Source organism: Patagioenas fasciata, chromosome 5 (assembly GCF_037038585.1).
Source record: "Patagioenas fasciata isolate bPatFas1 chromosome 5, bPatFas1.hap1, whole genome shotgun sequence".
Taxonomy (NCBI): Eukaryota; Metazoa; Chordata; class Aves; order Columbiformes; family Columbidae; genus Patagioenas; species Patagioenas fasciata.
This window is the reverse complement of record NC_092524.1, coordinates 57,670,054-57,677,968: the sequence shown is the minus strand read 5'-3', so window position 1 is coordinate 57,677,968 and position 7,915 is coordinate 57,670,054.

Below are 7,915 nucleotides of genomic sequence, written 5' to 3'. Positions count from 1 at the left end.
GAGAATCCATGCATTAGTTTTTCTGTGGCTTGATGTGTCCCCTTCAAAATCCGTGTCTCTTCTAGAGTGCCTTTTTCTTTCCTCCCCTTGGAGAAGACCATGGCTGCTGTTGCACAATCCCTGGACGTCTTCTGTGGGCTGTCATAAATCTTCAGTCCTCTTGTATTTCATGTTATCTCCAGGCAGCCTGGGTTACAGCATGGGCCGTGGGGAAGCCAGCGAGGGAGTGAGACCCTGCGATCACTGGGCAGCTGCAAATTTAAGGCTGTGCAGGGACAGGCGCAAACCTTGAGCAGCATCCACAGATGACACTGAGGTAACTTAATCAAACCTTCTTGTACAGCTCAGTAGCCTAACACTGAGTAATAACATGATGTATAAATATTGGTATTGTTGGAAAAGAGAGGTAGTGATGCTGTGGGGAGATGGATTTTTAGCGGTTAAGAGAACTGACTTTTAGCCTTTGTAATCTTGGCATTTTTGTTTCTGTCCCACAGCATGGCTGGTTAACCTTTCAAGGTTATAGGAACACCTTTTATGCCTCCTTTTGCTCATTATTAGAAGTATCTCAATCATTACCCACCTTCACGAATCACTTGGAGAGGCAAGTGAGACATAAATGCAAAAATAATATTATTGGTATTGTAATATTATTTTTTCTCAAGGAAATCACTGTTTTCCACAAAGCAGAGCACATGATTCCTTGTTTGTTGTGTAATAATAGCCTTGTGTTGTGATGGTAAGTAGGACACAGATACAGCTTTTCAGTGATGTACAGTACTCTTTCTTATCTTTAATTAAATGCTATTCCCTTGTATTGGAACATATTCTGTGATTACACATGTTTACCGTCTCTAAGTAACTTACCACCAAATACACTAATGAAAATCAGTGCCCCAAAGCAACTTGTGCCTTTTGTCCTGTACTATCCCACGCGTCTCTCTTTTTTTATTATTATTATTATTATTACTTCCAGTTTCCATTTTAAAAATTAAAGGGTTGAATTAAACACTTTTGTATGAATTTCTTCCAACCATCTCTGCTTTTGATCTAGGGACATGTACCTATCTAGCTCCCTGCCCTTCCTCGGAACAGTAACCCCTGGGGATACCATAGAGCATAGAGATGATACAATTTAATAAAGTCACAATAAAACATCCAAGGCCTTTCATACTTTTTCACTTTCTTTAACTCAATTTATTTTTCATTTCATGGACAGAGATTTAGTCCTGGTATTAGTTTATGATTTTGCTGAAAGAATTACCGAACACATACAAAAAGGAAATATTATTTTTATTATTTATTTTGTGCCATGTATACCATAGGAAGAAAAAGTAGTTAAAATCACTTCAGTACCGCTGTGTTTTTCATTACAAAGTTATTACATATAGAAATTACTCCAAATTATCTGAAATGAATGGAAATTATGAGGTTTAAATTCCCCAGGTTACTGCAAGCACAGCACTGGAAATTTATTTTGTCATCTTGCTGAACATAATTGCTACAACAAAATTTCTTCCATTTTACAACCACAGCATAACTTATTTATACCAGTGTTGTTGTAATTTTACATCAATAAGTTGCATGGGAAGGAGTACACAGGTGGTAATTGAAAACAATAATTTGTAGTGGGGTCCAGGTGGAACAGTTGGCTCAGAAAAGACTTCATTTGCTGCTCCGTAAATGCTTTGCATCTCTGTGGCTTTTGACTAGGGTGCTATCAAACCTCTGGTTTACCCAGCGCCGAGGTTGCCTGATCATCCTAAATTATGTTTCAAAGTGTCAGTGGGGGTGAGAGGAACTACCCCTCTGTCACTGTGGCACCGATCTGCAGCTCACATGCAGAAGCAAAAGAGAGATGCCTGGGGAGAAAGAGAAACCAGACCTGGGAAAGTGGTGAGCATGATCCTGGAGACAGAAGCGGCATCCTTGAAGGAACCAAGGTGGAAGGGAACACAATCTGGGTCTGGGGGATGTGTGTGAGCACACACATGTGTGCTCTCAGGGTGTTAGGGCCGACACCGGCTGTTTCCCCTGGCTTTTCTGCTCAACCATCTTCCATGAGCGTGACAATACATTGTCATTCGTTTGTCGAAGGGAATGCTGTTATTTGATCATTTTCAATTAAGATGTGAGTAGTTGCCTGAGACACGAGCAATGACATTCACATTCATACTTTGTTCCAGTCTTTATGAACAGGAATGTGTAATTTGGGTGCAATACACCGGCGCTCCCAGGCCAGGCATCGACACTTCTACGATCTGTAATCGTCAACAGGAATAATGAAACTGCAGAGGCTGGTACTGAATCCAGAAACTGATAAATTTCCCTGTTTGAGTGTCGTTGCCCAAGTTAAAATAATGTAAAATAATAATAATAACAATACTAATAGGTTACTATGGATATACTCTATTTAAATAAAATAAAGAAGGAAGAATGTAGAGGAATAAAGAACAAGAATGAATGAGGTGCTGTTCTCTTCTGATGTTCAGATTTGGATTTTCATGATTCATAAGAGACAGGCTGGAACATTTCTGTCATGAGTTCAAGCTGAAGATTTCGTTGCCACGTTCTGAGCTTAGAGGTCTTTGTTATTTTAAACAATCCAAAGATTTCAAATCCTCTTAAAATAATCTGTGAAGTGAAAGGGAATAAATTGGTTGAAACTTGCACTTGAAAGCAGCAGAGAGATGTACAGATCCCAAATTTCAGGTTGTATAAATTCTGAAGAGCACCTATGGAGCAGGAGTTCTTTGTCCCTTCCACATGCAAACCAATATATATATATATATATGTATGTTGGATTTTTTTACAGCGAAACTAGTGTTGGTTCATAAAACTCAGCCTTTTGTACCAATCAGTGATGGCATTTGTTTTCTGAAGACACAAACAATCGTTGGATTTAATTCATCTGGGAATACGTACCAGCTTTTTTTTTTTTTTTTTAAAAAAAAAGCCTCCCCGGCAAGAGAGGAATTTTTTTTTTTTTTTTTCTTTTTTTTTTTCCTAACCCAGGTGTTAAGTGGATGCCCGAGTAGCATTCTTAGTGGGTTTGAGCATATATATAGTAAATGGGATGCTTGTCTCCTGCTGTACTCTGTATGCTTGTAAAGCATGTTCCCTCTTTCTTTCCATGTCAGCATGTGCACACAGATGCAGGCAGTGAACACAGGATGAGAGAAGGTGCTGGAGAGAATTGTTATCTGACTTCTAGAGAGATCCTCAAGTAACAAATATAGGGGCATGTCTTTCACTGCAGTCCTTCAGGGTCCTGCAAGTGATTTCGGTGGGGACACCACTGAATTTCTACTGTCGGAAGGGCTGAAGTTTAAACAGACCAAATTCTGCCTTTAGGAATTCACCTTTTAAACTGAAGAAGGAAAACAATTCTGTGTTTTATCTGAAAAAAAAAAAAAAGTGTTTTGTCTTCTGCTCTGGCTTGCTGGTTCCATGATTTTTTGTGGGGTGAAGGGAGAGGTATTGTTTTGATTTTGTTGATTTTAATTGAAAAAAGGTGTGGAAGAAAACTGGGCCCCAGCATTTGGACTGTTATCAAATATTTTTAACACTTGGATAGAGTTGGAAAAATTATGGACTCTGCAGGAAAACAAGCAAACAAACAAACAAACAAAAATCACAAACCAACCAACCAACCAAACCCCACAGACCATTGAATAAGCGGGGGACTCTGGGGAAGGTTTAGAATGTAGATGTTGAGGAAATCTCATTTTTTAAATTCACTCCTGGAAACATCAGGAAGTGACAGCCACCAAAAATAAGGGGACACCCAATATCTTGAAAACACAGCAAAACCTGCACTACTTTTGCCTCTGTCCAAAAAGTCTTGGGAATGGGGCAGGGGATAATACATTATCTGCTTAAGCCTTCATTTCATTGCACTCTCAAACATACCAGTGTCATGGAAAAGAAAATCAAGTGAATAAATGTTGCAATTTATATATATTTGAATAGATAACAAGAACAATTTTACTGTTTGCCATAAACGAAAACCCCCACCAAATCATTCCTCTGATTGAGGCTCTGAAGCTCTGTTTATGGCTGCAAAGTGATTTCATACAAAAAAAAAATTACACATTTTGAGTTATTATATCACCCAGAAATTTGATGCCACTTAACTATGTAATTTTCAGAAATGATATAAAACCACTGCAGAAAAATATTCAGGGAAGCCCAAAAGACCTCTTTTTATCTTTTTTTATGGGTCTAAAATGAGAACTCGCAGAGATCCTTGCACTGTATGTGAAGGCTGAACTGCCACCTCGGGAGCTTTATTAATATGTATGTAAATATGATCTGGTTAGATCCTGTGTTTCTGTGTCTTTTCACAAGGTGGAGCGGAGTGACTAACTAAACTGATCAGATCAACTCCCCATCTTTATGCTTTTTTTTTTTCCCCCAAGTAGCAACATCTAAAGATTCAAAGAAAATAAGGACAACAGCCTCATTTATGTCAAGATTGTCTCAAACCTCCTTCCTTCCTTTCTTCCTCCCCTCTCTTCTCCCCACCCCCAACTCTCAGATCTGTATCAAAAACAATTTACTTCTAACTTAGCATGAGCTTTCTCAGTAAAGACTGGGAAGAAACTAAAATCACATCACACTGAATCTGCAGCTCCAATTTTTCTTCCACTGAAAAGTTATTCGAGCAAATGGGGAGAAAGTGGAAATGCATTCAAAATGTGTCCAAGTGACAAGCTTATCCTCCATGAGGATACTAGGACTTCCTCTTTATATTGAAGCCATTGTTATTTATGTACATATAGATGTGCCAAATTTTAGCTAAAGAGATGGTACGATTCAAGAAAAAAAGAAGAAAGAAACACAGAAGCTGAACATGTGTGTGCAGAGTTCTTGACTCAGCATGCCTTGTTGTCTATAGCATAAAACTGAATATTTAACATCATATTAGCTTTGTTTCCCCTATGATAAAGACAGTATTTCTAGAAAAGAACTCCTCAAATCCCTGTTTTATTATGAAAACAGAAATTATGATTACCTTAATACAAGATATCTTGTGCATAAGCGTGCTTTCCCCCTCTAATTTAAACCAAGGGACTATAGCACCTTTAGAGATAGTGAAAAGCTTATTCTGTTCTTGCAGATTATGTTCCCGGTTTGCCTGCAGTTTTTTTATTTATTTGGGGGACGTTTTCGTTGCTGTTACTTTGTGGCTTTTTGTTGTTCCGGGTAGCTGCGGCACCAGGTTTGCAGGACGGTGGCGGGAGGCCGGTGCTGTGCCGTAGACCCTGGACGGCGGAGCAGGGGCCGGGGCTACCGGCCCTCTTACCCAGCTGCGCGAGCCCGCCACGGCCGCACAACCCGGGACAAAGCGGGGCGATGTCGGGGGCCGCCGCCGCCGCCCGGGGCAGCCCCCGGGGACCCCGGCCCCTCTAGCGGGGCGGCTGCCACCGGCTGCGGCGGGAGGGCGGGGGGACGACACCAGCGCGGGGCCAGCTGCAGATGGAGGCGGGTCGAGGGATAGGTCAAGGTTAGAAAGAGCCTGCTATTGATCTGGCTTTGAAAGCGAGACAGGGAGAGCAGAGAGACTAAAGGGGGAGCTGTGAGACAAGACATTAACAGCTTTCAGTGCTAATGATCACAAGTGCCAGACAGGGGAGGAAAGAGGAGACTGAGAAATCACTTTGGATTTTTTTTTTTTCCCCCCTATTGGGATGTATTTTCGGAGAAAGAGGAGGAGAAGGCAGGCTGGGGCTTCACCCCCCGCAGTCCTGCCCGCAGCCAGCGAGGCGGTGCGGGCTGAGGGGGCTCCGGCGGCCCCACCGCCCCAGGCAGCCGGGGCGCCCGCCTGGTCAATCATTGCCGGCCCTTATCTCCTGCGCTCAGTGCCCACTGGAAGACACTGGTTAATCAACAGATGATGCCCAGTAACTTCCCGATAAGCCGCGCTCCGAAGGGGTGCAGCTTCCTGCAGCTTGCTGAGAAACGGCCGCAGCCGCTGCGAGACGGACTTTGCACTCCCGAGAGTGGAAATTCACCCCCACAACCCCCCGTGACCGCGGCCGCAGCCCCGTGGAGTGGCCCTGCGGCCGGGCCGCGCTTTGCACGGCAGGCACAGCCACACAAAGCCTCTCGGCCTCGCCAGCCGGGAGGAGAGGAAGGATCAAAGCAGGGAGAGCAGTGAGGGCAGCCCCCATCCCCGCTGACCTGCCCGGGCCCCCTTCCCCGTGGGTGCGGAGGTCGGCAGAGGGGACCCCCTTCCCTCTGCTGCCCCGCGAGGGTGCCGCACCCCGGCCCCCGCATGTTCGGACACCGCTACCCCACAGGGCCGGCCCCAGGGGTGCACCCGCGGGGCGGGGGGGGCCGCGGCTCCTTCCCTCCCCTGCCCGGCGGCGCGTAGCCTCTGCCATCATCACGCTCGTTTTTCTGTCCAGGACCCTGCGAAACAAACCAAAACACACGGAGAAGAATCTAAACAGCTTAAGCGCCGTTAAATGTCTTTTACGTGTTTGCCGTGCGTTAATAAAGGCGGAGGGTCGAGCCGGGGCAGAGTAGGGCACTGCAAGGCTGGCCCGGCGCCCACTGCCCGGCCTGGGAGCTGGTGGGGGGCCCGGCTGCCCTCGGCGTGCCGTCGGGCCGGGCTTCGGAGGCTGGCAGCGCCGAAATGCGGGCTGTGAGCGGGCGGGCGGGTGTGGGGAGGAAAAGGCAGATTTGCTGTAGGAGGCGAGAGCGTTGCTGTTTAGCCAAATTCTACTCCAAGCTGATTAAGGGCATCGAGATGAATTCTGTTCCCCTCAAGGCTCTCATGCGATTTAATACAAAAAAATATCAATTTAAAGTGGAAAGTAAATGACACGACTGCAGAGCGGCTCTCCTAGCGTGCTCCGGGTGGAGGCTAGGTTTCTTGGGTTTCTGCTCCATCTGCCTTCAAGCCCCCAGTCCTCCCCCTCTCGCCGTTCCCTTCGCCCTGTCCAGACCTGGTGCTGAAAAGCTATTTGCACCGAAAAATTTCCTTGTCTTGGGGGGCAGAGAGAGAGAGAAGACAAATAATCGCAGGACATGGGCTGAGAGAGAGGAGGTAGAGGGGGAAAAGTTGGTTTCCAAGAATCTCGCAAGTTAGAAGCGCACGCAGTTGTGGGCATCTACCTGCGTGTGAAATAGAAGGACAAGTGCACTGAGATGCGGTCCCTGGGAACCCGGCGTCTCTCGATTCGTGGCTAAGACTTAATTCCTCCAAGGAAAAATACTCTCTGTCAGTATTTTAAGGGAATGGGGTGGGGGAGAGTGAGAGAAGGTCGGAGCATGTGTGCGTGTGCGGATCGGCTGTGCGCGCGTGTCCCGCTACCATCACACTTCGGGTAGGGAGAGAGGAGGGGAAAAAAAAAAGCAAACCACCACCACCACAACTCTCCCCAACCCACACAGATATTTCTGTTGTTGTAAAACTGTTTGAAAGAAATGCAGGGCGAACGCGCTCGCCGCCGAGGAGCTGCGGCGGTACCAGGAGGGAAGAGCAGCCCGACACCCCTCGGGAGCTGCCGCTCCCGGGCACGGACGGCGGAGAGCACGACCCAGCGCCGGGCCCGGACGGCGGAGATCGGCCGCCGCAATGAGTAACGGCGAGGCGGCGGCACCGGCGGGCAGCGCGCCGCAGACCCGCGCCTCCCTCCGCCGCCGGGCGCGGAGCAGCGCGGCCTCCGGCAGCCGCCCCCGCCCCGAGCGTGGCCGGGCCGGGCCGCCGCCCCCGCTCGAGCCGCCCCCGCTGCGGCCGGCGCCGGGCGCGGGGAAGTTTGGCCGTGCGTGAGGATGCGGATCGATTCCTAGCCACCCCCCCTCCGCTTTCCTTCGCTGCCGGCGCTCTGCGTACCCGAGCGAGCAGCGCTGCACAAAGCCCGGAGCGGCTCCCGAGCCCGGCATGTGCTGTAGTTTGTGTGTG